Source organism: Callospermophilus lateralis, chromosome 6 (assembly GCF_048772815.1).
Source record: "Callospermophilus lateralis isolate mCalLat2 chromosome 6, mCalLat2.hap1, whole genome shotgun sequence".
Taxonomy (NCBI): domain Eukaryota; kingdom Metazoa; phylum Chordata; class Mammalia; order Rodentia; family Sciuridae; genus Callospermophilus; species Callospermophilus lateralis.
This window is the reverse complement of record NC_135310.1, coordinates 11,165,985-11,180,413: the sequence shown is the minus strand read 5'-3', so window position 1 is coordinate 11,180,413 and position 14,429 is coordinate 11,165,985. Positions and strand designations below refer to the sequence as shown.

Here is a 14,429-nt window from a genome sequence, read left to right as displayed (position 1 = left end):
TCTTTGGTTGTTGTATCTGAAATGTATAGGGCACAGATGAAACAGTAAAAGATTTGGGGAGGTTTTAGTATATTGAGGATTCATTTCTTTTGCATAAATGTTATAGCACATTAACTGCTTTAATTATCATAAATAATTAAAAACATGGTCATCAGAATAAATGAACAAATGTGTTAGCCTGTAACATGGGTTTCTGTTTGTTTTGCTTATTTTTTCAGCTAATTGCTAGGCAGTTTTTGTCCAGTTGGGCCATTGATAGACCTTTTGTAATAAACTATCAGTTTGGGATAGTTGGGCATGGTGTAGATGCTCATCATATATACTGGGATATATTCCATTTAAGGTAAAATCCAAGCTGTAGTGACTTCACCAGTGTCATTTTACATTAACACAAAGAAACAATGAACATGTATCAAAGTGTCCAGTTTGTAATATTTAAATTACTCTGAAGAATTAGCAATAAATTTCCAAGGGTTATAGATGACGCTTTTTAAAAAAAATATTTTAAAAAAATTTGTTTTCTGGTTGTTGATGGACCTTTATTTTATTTATTTATGTATGGTGCTGAGAATCGAACCACATGCTAGGCAAGTGCTCTACCACTGAGCTTCAGCCCCAGATGATACTTTTTTTTTTTTTTGGTACTGGGTATTGAACCCAGGGCTAACCACTGAGCCACATCCCCAGGCCTTTTTTATATTTTTATTTAGAGACAGGGTCTCTAGAGTCTCCAGGGTCTCGCAGAGTTGCTTAGGGCCTTGCTGAGTTGCTGAGACTGGTTTGAACTCATGATCCTTCCAAACTGTTGGGATTATAGGCGTACGCCACCATGTCCGGCCCTAGAAATTTTTAAAGCTTGTTAACAAGAGGATTCACTCTTTGAATTTCAGAGGCTTGGAAATCAGCCAGAATTTAACACCAAGAATGGACATTGGGGGCTGGTGTTGTGCCTCAGCAGTAGAGCGCTTGCCTAGTATGTGTGAGGCAGTGGGTTCGATCCTCCGTGCTACATAAAAATAAATAAATAAAATAATGGCATTGTATCCATTTATGACATGAAAAAAAAAAGTGGACATTAGCTGCAAAAATGCTGTTGTGTTCCAGGAAGTACAGGCTCACTTTCTGCCAAGCGTGGGCGGTGGAAAGTGTGCTGTGGTAGGCACAGTGTGAGGCCACGTGAGGCTGGCGGGTTGTCCACTGCTATGTTCTATGTGGTGCCAGAAGACATGCCTGCTTTTATGTTAGTTTTTCTGTTTTAACAAAATATCATGGTTTAGGTAGCATTTCTAACAAGAGTTGTAAAATAATCATTTTGTAATTATATTAAGATGAAATATTTATTATCAAGTCAATCAGTATGTTCATTGTATGAACTGGTTGAAACAATGAAATTTTAAGTTCATGAAAATAGTCCATGGATTTGAATGGAGCCCCAAATCTGTTGTATGTTTTTTCATCTGTTTAAAATCCCACAGTTAAAGATGGGGCTGTGTAATCCATTGATTTACATTAGAGAAGGAGCTCTGGGATACAGGAACCAGCTGGTTACTCCCTTCTTCAAGAGGTCCTCAGAGATGTTGTTGCACTTTTATGAAAAACACAATCAGTGAAACACCAGTATGAGAATAAAGATTACAGCGTTTTGGTCTCCATGGTAAAAATTTTAAGGGCAGATTTAGTTATATAAAAACTGTTTTCACCTGGTGTGACAATAGCTCTGTTCCTGTGTGCTGGGAGAGTGGGAAGACAGTGAGCTCTAGAGTTCTGGACCCTGGGTTTCATGTAGGGATTTTGTGGGGACAGACTGTGTTCAGGCCACAGAACAACATTTGTTGCCTGGTGTTCACCCAGACACCCTCTTCCGGGTTCGGTTTGGAAAGATGTGTTTAAACAAACACATGCCACTCTGTGATTGCATAGGACCACATACACGTGTGCATGCACACACACACACAATCTTTCTTTGACATGTGTGAGATGATGCTATGTCGTGCACTTTTTAAGATGCATTGAATAATGATAATATAAACTTACTAATGCCCCCAGTGTGTGCCACATGCTACTTTTAGCTTTTATATACTATCATTCAACTTCATAGGAATTCTATGAGGGATATGCTGTTAACCTCATTTTATTTAGGTGATGAAACTAAGGCAGGGGAAAGATTAGGTTACTTTCCCAAGTGTTTCTAGTAGAGAAGCTGGAATTGAATCCAGTCAGCATAATTCCAGACTGTTGTCTTAACCACTGGGCTGTGGCTGACTCTTCACCATTAATCATTTCATCTTATTCTGATAAGAACACTTGTGTTTGTCTCGTTCTCTTGTATCCACATGTTTATGTACATGTGTTATGGCCTATTGCATTATGTGTGTGTGTGCATGTATCTTCATGCATAAAAATAAGTGAAGTCAGATTTTTAAAATACTTAAATACTTAGACCTAGTAAACCTGTGGCCTTTGATTAATTGCAGAATTCATTGTCCGTATTTTGTTGAAACTGTGGTATAAAAATGTGAAGAGGAAGAAAAAAATGCTGGAGAAGTGATGATCCTGCAGTTGCTAACTTGGGCAGCAGGAAGGTTGGGGTCTTAGTGGTCCAAGGCTGGAATGGTCTCTGGCCTTAGGCTTCACTTCAAGGTCAGAGGGTCCAGAAAGAGCCGTGGTTGGGCTTATGGGAAGCCTGTGGTAATGATTTTGCTTGAGACAAACTGGCATTTCTTGTCTGGGGCTTGCTTTAAGTATCATGAGAAATCAAACCAACAAATCAAACCAATAGTGAGGTTTGTGTGGTTGCTAGGTGTTTTTAGATTAGTAACTCCAGTTGAACAGCATAATGGCCCTGTTTTGGTGCTGGGAGATCACTGTTCCAGATGAGGAAGTTGAGGATTAGGGTTGACCTTCCCAAGATTAAATAGTTTTGAAGTGTCAGAAGCTGATTCTTGGTTTTATGGTGACAAAACCACATTCCTTGTTTCTGTCATCTGCAGTTTCAGAAGAGTAATAGAATCCTGACCCCTCCTATGTGAAGACAGTGTGAGGCCCTCTCAAAGCTGAAATGCTAGGCATTTGCCATTGGACAGGAAGGACAGGGGGCCCAGTGGGTAGAAGCAGAGGCCTTGGTGTGGCCTTAGTCTGGGTGCAAACTTCTGGAAAAGCTATCTTTCCCGGAAACATTGTCATTTATTGGTGTCCCTGGGCTAACCACAGGAAAGAAGGCTTTTGTGAAATTCCTGTTTGGATTGGAAATTCTAGGTGGAGCTGGAGTTGGAAGCAGGACTATAGAGCCATGACCAAGGTGTTGGTCCCCTGCCTGGGACTGCCTTCAGTTCCTACTGTTGTTGGTTGGAAGAGACAGGCAAATAGCTTTCTGTTCCTTTTAAGTAGAACAGGAGTCGGTTTTACATTTGAAATATTAATGTACCAAATGTGCCTTAATTGTTTGCCTTTTTGTTACCCTTTAAATTGTGGCCTTAACCCTGATGTTAAACTCTGCTGGCGAGCCCCCTCAGCATGGCCGAGCATCACTCATAGTTCCCACATGGCCAGAAACACAGGCCACTGAGTTTGAGTTTGAGAAGTGTCTGCTTCCTTTATGAGTTGATATTCATTGTTCAGTTACTTGCATAGTATTTAGATTTCTAGTTTAAAAAAAATTCCAGTGTTTACTGCTATGCTATAGTGTAAATGTGAAAAGGAACCTTGAAAATTTAATTATCTTATAATTCATATATCAGCATTTTATACGGAGCGATGCTCCCCGCACTTCCCTATCTCTGTGTTAACTAGAACTAAAGTTTTTCTAAATTAAAAACTGTAGGTTGCAAAATATGTGTTTTTTTTTTTGTTTTTGCATGTGCAGTTGTTTCTTTATCACCTAGTTGTCCTTCCAAGAAGCCTCATCTAAATGTGCTTGAAAATTACCATCTGCTCTTTGCAAGTTTGGAGGGGCACAGAAAGACTAAGGTGAAAAGCTATCACTTCTAATATCTTCACTCAAACTTTCACACCCTTCTTGTCTACTTACATAATTGCATGCAGCAGGAGTTATTTCACTATTTGATATTGTCCTCATTGAAAAGAGAAAGAGGCAGGCAGGCAAAGAGAGGACCAGAAGTGGGATGAATATGAAGAAACACCTCTTCTTGAACAGTCATTTTCTTATTCAGAATTCATGTTCTTAAACATTTTAATAATGTATTCTCAGATTTTTCTTTTTCTAAAGTTTGTATGGCATACTTAGTGATTTAATAGTTCTTTATAATTTTATTTGATGTTCAGAATTTAGAATAACAAATTTATTATAATATTGGAAGGGTTTTGAATTGCTTACAATTTATGTTTATAATGTCCTCTTTTAAACTTAAAAATTGATCTATTTTGGTTTTGATTAGAATTAACAGCCATAACAGGATTTGGAAATGAGAAATGACGGAAGCCTGTTAGTGTAAACTGCCAATAATTTCTGATAGTCAGGAACAAGAAGACCATTAAAAAGTTGGATTTATGCCAATAAAAAGGTAGGAAGGTAAAGGGATGGGGTGACTGTCATCCAGAGTTGTAAATTTTGATCTCCCTGCCAGGTAATCTCCTAACACCCATATTCAGCTGAGGACAACATTCACCTACTTTTTCATTTACTTGGGATGGTTGTAAGAGAAGAAAAGAATTTGTTTTTTTTCTTGGTAAAATGGTGGTCCTAATTTATATTTAGTGGACCCTTCAGTAATATTACAATGAAATATTACTTAGTTAAGGTGTAGACGATTGATTTGAGGAAGAGCATTCTGTGTGTTTCACGATTAGAACATACCCCATACTTTTTTCTAGCTTGAGAAAATCTGTATCTTTTAGGAAAAGTCTTAGGTCTGTTTAAGCAAACCCTTTTATTCCATGGTTACTTGCATTTTGTGCAATCAACATTCTTAGAGTTTCTATAATGTGATGAAGATTTGGTTTAGAAAAAGACATACATTCTAGGCCCTCAGAGAACAGTACTCGGAGAGACACAAAGCTGGCGTGGACAAAGCCTTACCTAGTGAGATAAGTAGTAGAATGGAGAAATGTGAGAAGAGCCATGGGATCACAGGGAGGGAGATGCTGATTCTACAAATGCAAATTGTACAAATTCTACTTATGGGAAGGGTGGGTGTGCCAGCTTTCCATTGCTGTAGCAAGTGCTTAGGACAAATCAACTTAAAAAGAGGAAGGGTTTATGTTGGCTTATGGGTTTTAAAGTTTCAGTGCATTGTTGGTTGGCCTGTTGCTTGGCCTGTGTGCTCACTTTGTGGCATCTGGGAAGCGGAGGCTCGGGTGGAGGTGGGGGCAGGTGCGGTTCCAGTATCCTTCAGGGTGCATCCATAGTGACCTAAATCCTTCTTCCTGGGCCCACCTCCTACAGGTTTCACCATCTCCTACCCACAGGTTGGGAACTGAGCCTTTAATACACGGAACTCTGGGGGACTCTCCTCAAAACCAAAGCAGTAGGTGACAGATGACTTGGGTTTTAACAACGGAATAACAGAACTCTCTGTGTATGTATCGGAGCAGGCATATTTCTGACAGTGGACACAGATGATCCAATGTTCTGTGATCCATAACTGAGTGGTATGTGATGAAGAGTAACTCTGAGAACATGGTATAGGTTTGGATTAGGAGAGTAGACTGCAAGGTGGGTTTGAAGGACTGCGGTTTATATGATTTCAATGAATCTGAACTGTATCTTTTAGCTTTTTTCTCTTTATATGGAGAGTTTTTTTGGGGGGGGTACCAAATTTCTTTATTTGAAGGAATGGTACAAATTAAAGAACATAAGTGGATGTTTTGGTACAACTTATAGAAAAGGTAAAGGTAACCCCAACATGCATGCACTGCCTTGGTGACCAGGGAAGTCACTTGCACGGCTATGGGAAAGTCAGGCTGAGGTTTAGCTCTGGTTATCACTGTCTCCCAGGATGTGCTTGTCAAAGAAATACTCTGCCATGCCCGATTCTGGGGTTCCCATCTTGTGCAAGTTGGTTACATGGTCACCCAGTTCTTTGATGGATTTCACCTGCTCATTCAGGTAATGAATCTCAAAGAAGTCACACAGTGGGGGTCATTTTCGTCAGTGGCCAGTTTGCAGTTCCAGAAGTGACTGGTTCACACTTTCTCCAAGTGCAAAGCACACTCCATTGCATTGAGCCCACTGTCACAGTCATGGAGTTCTGGTTTCTTGATATCCTGGAGGAAGATTCGGCCACCCCGTTGGTTCTGCAGCTTCAGTTTCTCGGCATGTTCCCTCTCCTCATGAGATTGGTGAAGAAAATACTTGGCAAAGTTCTTCAAAGCCACATCATCAGGTCAAAGTAGTAAGACGTGGACAGGTAGACACGGGAGGCCTAGACTCCAGGTTGAGCTGCGGTGGATGGCGGCCTCCGAGTCCTGCTGGTAGTTCTGGGGCGCCTGGGAGGGGGACGGGTAGTGTGGCTGTTGGCTGAGGAGCGGCCTGGGCCGTCCCAGGGCGCTGTGAAGAGGTGGCTCTGAGCGGCGGCTGGGTAGGGGTCGAGCGCCGGTTCCCTCCATGCACTGTTGGAGCAGGACACCGCGGTGGGAAGAACATCTAAGTTTGTGGGTTTTTTTTTTTTTAAGAGGAGTAGCTTTGAAGTGTTCTGTAGAAGGGCCATTTCTGGAATGTGGAGAGTGGACTGGGCAGGAAGGCTGGACAAAGGTGGATGACAAGGAGTGACTCTTCAGAACTGGAGAGGTGCAGAAGCAGCTGGACTCATGAAGGGAAGCGAGTGAGAGGGTGTCACAGGGGTGTCGGGTGGGGCATTGTGTGGGTGGAACACAGATCTTAGTGACCAACTGAGGAGAAAATAGGCAGCGGAGGGCTCTGAGATGACTCTCTAGTGTGTAACCTGGGCAGCTGGGTAGATTGAGAGTTAAAGGAATCCCGAGCAGGAAGCAGAGCATGAATCTACTTTGTGTGTGTGTGTGTGTGTGTGTGTGTGTGTTAATGCATGTTGAATCCTGCTGTGCTCTGCCACTGAACAACATCCCCAGCTTTTTTTTATTTTTTTAAGTTTTGAGACAGGGTCTTGTTGAGTTGTCCAGGCTGGCCTTGAACTTGTGATCTTTCTGCCTGCGCCTATGGAGTCTCTGGGATTACAGGTGTGTGCTCCTGCTCTTGACTTTTGGACACATTTGGTTTTGTGGGGCAAGCCCTCAGGGAATGGAGGTGGGCCGTGGGTACTTGGGAATTTGGGTCCAATGAGTTGTGGATGTTGAAGGTAGAAAGTTGAGGTTCTTCCTTAAAGTAAGCGTGTGGCTCAGTGGTTCTGAGCTGTGCTTACCATTAGAATCATTTGGGGAGTTTATCTGGAGTGAACCCTATCTTTAGAGATCTTATTTTAACTGGTCTTGGGTGGGTCCTGGAACCTGTGGAACCAGGATTGAAAGGGATAATTGTAGGCTCCCAGTAGAAGCTGTAGGAGAGGGTGTTGTCCCAAGAGGAGGCTGGGACAACGTGCCTCCCAGTGCTTGTGGCATATATGGCAGAGAGTGAAAACTATATGCTCAAGAGGGCAGTGAGAGGAAGGCCAGGAGAGATGGCTGTGGCTGCTCCAAAGAAGGATGGGGCCTCCAGGGTTAGGGTGAAGGAATGGTCAGGGAGACTTCCTACTGATTGGATAATAAAAGCCAGGTTGCAGTAGTTTAAGGGGTGAATGAGGAAAGGAAGAGGAGGCAGTGAATGTAGACTGGTCTTTGACCCCACACTTTTATGCTGTGAGATCAGGGAGTACTCCCTGGATCCTGATTGCCTGCTCCTTGTTCACCTGGTGCTGGACTCTGGCACTGTGGTTAGGACCCAATGACTTTTCTGCTGTCCAGGAAAAGTCCTGTGAGGAGACAGGTGAATGGGTGAAGGCTTAGTACAGATGAAGAGCCGAGTTTTTGATGAGTAAATAAGTCGTTGAAAAGAAGGGGGACAGAAAAAAACAGCGTGGGGGGTGTGGTGTCAGTCAGCTGCCAGTGGCATAGGGCCCTGCCCTCCGTGGCATGGGAGATGATACTGGAGGAGGTGCCAGGTCATGGAGAACTGTGAAGTCCTACTGGGAAGCCTGACCTGACGCTGTAAGCAGTTAAGGCCCTTTTCTCAGTTCTAGCTAAGAAGGCTTGAAACGAGCCTTCTAGATAGGTCATTTGTACTGTGGCTTGTGGGAGTGAGAAGGACTTAAAGGGAAAGAATCTGGAGATAGGAAGGTCTGTTCTGAGTCTAGGCACACAAAAACCTGAATATGGTAGGACCCCAGTGGGGTCAGTAGAGTGTTAGGAAGGAAAGGGGTGGCTTTAAATCTGTTGCGAAGGTGAATTGAGCAGGACATGGAGGTTGATTGTATGGGTAAGAAGGGGGAGGAGGAGGAGGAGGAGGAGTGCTGTATTGTCATGGTCTTGCCTGACTCCAGATTTCTGGCTTGCATGGAAATGAAGATTGTGGGTACCTTAACCAAGAGTTTGAATATAGAGTGGAGACAAGTTTTGGGGATGAGGATGATGAGTTTGATTTTGGATATATTGAGTTTGAAATTGTTAGTTGTGTATACAGTTGGTTCCTGACTTATGGTTTGATGAGTGATTTTTCTACTTTATTGTAAAGTGAAAACCTGTCCAGTTTACTATTTTGTTTTTCACTTTGAGTACAGTGTTCAGTACATTACATGAATTATTTAACACTTTGTTGTAAAATAGGTTTTGTATTAGAGGACTTGGCCCTACTGTAGGCAAATTCAAGTGTTCTGAGCATGTTTAAAGTAGGCTGGCTAAGCCGTGATTTGGTATTACTAACTGCATTTTAAATATATAAATATATGTTTTTAGTTTTAGATGGACACAATATCTTCATTTATTCATCCATTTTTATGTGGTGCCTAGGATTGAAGCCAGTGCCCTACACGTGCATTCGAGGCAAGTGCTCTACCACTGAGCCTCAGCTCCACCCGCTAAAGCACATTTTTGACTTACACATTTTCAACTTACAGTGGGCTTATTGGGATGTAAACCCATCGTAAGTGACAAGTACCTATCCTTGAGAGTAAAGGGAAGAGTATTTAAAATTTTTTTTCTTTTAAGAATCTTAGAGCAGCCTATATACTCCATTCTCATAAATGTTATGTGAAATACAGGAGAGTTGTATTTCTGTTTTGCAAATGGGGAAATTCAAGGAGTTAAAATATTAAGTGACTTACCAAAAGAACAAAACAAGAAGTAGAACCCTGGTAAATGGATCTTCCAGCTTTGTTTTCTAATCAATACTGTAATTGCCAAAACGTGTGTTTGACTGTTGGGTGGCTGGCAGGTGCATTTTTCTCTTCATGACATCTCACACATCTCCTGAGCAGTTAGGTTGGGCAGAATTTAGCCATAAAACTGGATGAGAGGGGAGGAGAGATGACAGTTACTTGGGGTCCTTCCTTTCCAGCTCAAACATTCCTTGTTTCCAGACGTGGGAATACCGTCATCTTGAAATTATCTTTTGATCCTAATTAGAATAAGATATATTCCATACTTGTGCAATTATATCAAAATAGACTCTAATGTATACCTAAAAAGAACCAATTTAACAAAAAAAGAAATTGTTCTTTGAAGTATCTTAAAAACAGTGTGCAACCTCTAACAGGTGATTTATTTTCTTTCCTTTTTTCTTAGACTAGAGAGTGGAAAAATTGTGTTTGAAGCACACAGCAGGCTACAAATGGCTTAGGAAAACTAGTTTTGGATTTTCTTAAAACTAATCTTTTCCTACAGGAGCCATGTTCAATTCTTCTAGCTGCTTCTTCCAGTCCCCTTTCGTGTTGTGAGCCACATCCTTGCAATGCCGTGTCCAGTGCTAGGCATTTTCCATCGCTTTCCGCTGTGGAGGAAGGTGGCTTGGCACTCCTTCCCACCCTGCCTGCACTGCAAGCTTTGACTCTTCTTACCCTCTTTTCCTCCAGATGTGCTATAATTTCAATTTGATCACAGTTATATTACATAGTTGAGACTGCGAAGACATTAATCCATGTAGCTAATTATTATTTTCCTACACAGCTCTTTGCTTTTCTTGTAATAAACAATGGTCTTTTTTTCCTTCAGCTTCCTATATACACTTATCACTCACCCTACTTTAGAACCTTTTCGCATGGGAGTGATAACTGCCCATCTCTCCTTGTGAGATATTTAGATCCACTGGGTATGTTATAAATTCTATATTCTAGAGGCCTCTCTCCTAGAGCATCCTGGCTTTCTGCAGTCTCTCTGGTACCTTCTCTAACTGAAGCACAGATTTTATCCTTGGTTCTCCATTTATTGTCATTCTAAAATCTACCTCTGTCAGTTTTCTGAGTTGGGTGTTTGGTTTCCTGTGTTCTGTGTCCTTGTTTTGGTTGCAGACCATCCTCCAATAATTTTCTCAGAAATGGTACAGGAAGTAAAACTCCCTCAGGTCTTGCACATCTGAAAATGCCTTTTATACATGACTTATAGATTGGGAATACAATTTTGGCAATAATGTTCCTCCAGATTCTTCTATATTATATCAAAGTGGACTCTGCTATATGCCACCATGACGTCTGAAGCTCTTCTTACTTTTGCCTCCTGGCCCTTTGCATGTGACCTGTCTCCTTGCCCTCCCTTCCCACTTCCTGATGTCGCCTTCCCCCAGTGCCCTTGCCTTCTGTCTTAGCCTACTTTTCTCCGTTTCCCTGTGCACTCACTCTTGTGGTCCCAAAAACTCTCTTGATTATCTTCCTTCCCACTTCATTCTTCCTCAGCACTCTTTTTAGAACTCTTCCTTAACTGATGTTCTGGACTTTGAGGTTCCCCCTTTGTGGCCAGGTTGGCCTTGAACTCCTGGGTTCAAGTGATCCTCTGCCTCAACCTCCCAAGTAGCTAGGGCTTGGAGCTTGTCATCTTTTCTGCTATCTTCCATGTCTTCTTGTCCCCCTTTCTCAAGGAGTTCTTCAGTTCTGGTATTCTATTTTATTTCTAAGAGCTTTCTGGTCTTCTCAGACTTCCCCCCTCTTTCCTTCTTCACCTTCCTCTTTTTTCCTTTTCTTAATTCTTTGTTTTAATAGAATCCTGTCCTTATTTCAGGGCAGGTCATTTTCTCTTGTCTCTTTGATATATTCCTGATTGTACTCTCTTCTACTTTGCCCTTTTTGTTTGGTCTGTGTTTTGTTAAAGGCTTTCCTGAGCTACCAGAAATCCCTGGTTGTCTGAGTCCCTATGGGAGGGCTTGCTGAAATTGGATCTCATGTGGATTCCTAGTGGGCTTCTTAGGGGAGCTGGGGGATACTCCCACCCCAGTCTGTATTTACTTTCATGCTGTTGGGCAGGGATTGAACACAGGAGGAGGACCGTTGGCAGGTTGTTGCTCATGGGGTCTCAATGCCCAGTAGACACCATTGTTGTGGTTCCAGAGAACCTCTGCGTCTCCCTTTGGCAGGGAGTAAATCTCCAGGCTTCTGCTAGGATGGAGGAAGAAGAACTGTCATAACAGAGAGAGGCTACTTCCTAGTCCACATGGTCCTCCTAGTTTTAGGCAAGAGCTCCTCTGCTCAGCAGCCCCTAGCACACACACCCTTGGACCCCTAGTCTGCCCTCAGTTATGTCTGGTGCTGCCAAGTACTGAGCCTATCAAGGATTCCGCCTAGCCCCTAGCCCTTTTTGGTGGCTAAGTTAGTTACTACTGTCCGTTCATCAGTTTGTAGCTTCCAAATTTCTGTCATTGTTGTTCTTATGAGTTTGTTTTTATTAAAACAAACAAAAAGCAGGCCAACAAAAAGCAAGTTGTACTGTTGCTTTTGTTTTGGGGAGGGACTGATACTAGATGCAAGCATTGACTGTGCTGTCTGTATACAGACGTCTTTCTTTAGTTATGTTAAATACAATTAAAATAAATTGGCTACTTTTACATTCAGAGGTCCCACTGATGTTGTGTGCTACTTTATACTTTGTAATTTATGAGAATATGTACATAACTGTCGGTTATCCTCTGTCTGATTACATAAACAGGATATTCACAGACTTTAAAATGTCATTAGCAGCTATAAGGAACTGTCTACAGTGCGGTCTCTTGGGAGTGGTTTATACTACTTGTGACGACAGTCTGTCTTGTATGTGAATACTTCATTTAACACCGCCTGGTATACCAGTTTGTCACAATGCTGTTTGTTTTCCTTTACAGTCATGGAGTACACACATGTCCGTGTGTGCGTGACTGAGTGACCCGGCAGGCATTCTGCTGGCCTTTTCCTGCTTTTTTTCCTTTTTCCGGCAGGCAGTGTGCTGACTGTTTCACATGCTCTATCTAATTCCCTCCTTCAGGTGCTCCCAGCCATTGTGTGGTGGCACTTCTGCAGCATGTGCTGGAGAGTCCTCTGTGTCTTCTTCTTCTGTCATTTACTGCATACTCTGATGACAACTTTGGTCCTTGATGACCCACTAAAGGTGTACAGTGGCGTTCCTGGACCTGCTAAAGTTTAGTAACAAAGAAATTACCTTGCTAGATATAAAAGCTTAAGTTTGAAAGTGGCCTGAAACGCCTTCCTGGAAAAGGCTGGGGAATTGGTAGGCTGGGAGGGACAGGCAGAGGTCCTGCCAGGCTGTGCATGGAAGGTGTAGCCTTGGGGTGGGCCAGCAGTGTCAGCTAGAGGGTGCCTCCTGGGAGCCAGTGGGAGAAGCTGGCAGTGTTTGCTGGGAATGTGCACGTGCTGAGCTGAAGAGTGCAGGCTAGGAGCATACTGCTGCTTGTGGAAAGCTGATCCAGCTGTTTCAATGCAATGTTTGGTTTTTGAACAGAATATATTGAATATTGTCAATATCAGAAATACTATCTGATTTTTACTTTCTTTATTTTGGATAGGTGTGAACAGTCTCTGAATGTGTTATTTTTAAGTTTTAAAATAATGTTTTGGGAATACTTTTATTTTTCCTTTAGACTTTCTGAATGTCTGTCTTTTCAGATTAAGCATAAGAAAAAGGACCTACTTTTGATATGACTTCTTGAAAACAGCCTTTCTTCTCAAAAGTAGTCAGCAGGACTCAGACTTCTCTTTGTAACCCTCCCCTTGAAATCCCACTCAGTTCATTGAGCCCAAGACATAAGCCCTCTACAGATCTAATAAGCTTTTATAAAAAGATGGAAAAAGTAAATCTTTTTCAGAATCAATTTATTGTCCAAAATTGAGTCGTTATGGTAGTAGCAATGAATCATTCACGTTATGGCCACAGTTGCTGCTGTGGATCGCAGGTGTCACCATGCCTTATGGTCATTGGTGGTCTTCATCACCATCGAGGTCTGTGTCCTGGTAATGCTGTGTCTCTGAGAGAAAACCTTACGGTAAGCTGCCAGGTGAATGCTCGAGTCAACACCAGACATGTATAAATATCTGACTTATTACTTTGGATCACTTTTCCACATGGTTTTTACCGTTTGTTGGACTGTTTAAGTAAAGAGTAACTTAAAAAAAGAATGTGCTCATTCATTATTATTTCTCTTTAGAGAGAGAATTGAGAAAATTATTTTGGTGTGTTTTTATTATATCATGATAACTTAGGACAAATATTAAGGATGTATACCTAGTTTGATGAAGAAATATCTTCAGAAAACAAATTCTGAAAGCGTTTAGCTTAGTTCATTTGGGCTGCTGTAACAAAAATACTGTAGACCCAGTAGTAAATAAAATAACAGAAATTTATTTCTCACAGTTCTGGAGGCTGGGCATCAGAGATCATTGTCAGGTGAGGGACCAGTCCCTGCTTCATAGGCAGTGTATCCTCACATGGGAGGAGGGGAACAGCTGGGCCCTCAGCGCAATGATCCCATTTTGAAGGCTTTGCTCTCATTGCTTAACAATGTCACAAAGACCCCGCCCCCTCTTGCCCTCACCTTGAATGGCTGGATGCCAGCATAGGAATTTTGAAGGGACACAAACATTCATACTATAACATAAGACAAAATGAAATAAGACCATAAATTAGTGGTTTATAACAAAACCACTCAAAACTAAATATTGGCTCTTTAGAAATAGGATTTAGAGACAATTGTTAACTTTTAACTCATTTATCCCTTTGTCCCAGATGTGGAACACCTATAAAAACTTAAATATTGTATGCAATGTATAATATAATCATTATAGCGTACAATGTGAAATAGTAATATAATGATAATGTAACACTAATATAATATAGACTCTAAATTTTGATATCCAGTCTATTTTAATATACTTATATTAATTTTATTGAAATAGTCACAGAATTGAAAACTTGGGATATAATGGATTAATGATTCTTATGGTATTTTCTATTTTATCACTGTGAAATTGAAAGATTTTGAAGAAGCATTCCACAAGATTAATATAAAAGAGGTAATAGAGTAGGATTAGTGATTTTGGGGGTATCTAATTTTG

General features: G+C 41.5%; 1 protein-coding gene and 1 pseudogene across 3 annotated transcripts in view; one reads left to right on the top strand and one right to left on the bottom strand.

The window, feature by feature from the left end:
• Positions 1-14,429, top strand: part of Arid1b (AT-rich interaction domain 1B) — a 402,089-nt gene that overhangs the window by 69,129 nt on the left and 318,531 nt on the right. The gene's annotated exons all lie outside the window — the stretch shown is intronic.
• Positions 5,822-6,564, bottom strand: LOC143401631 (ferritin heavy chain pseudogene; annotated as a pseudogene).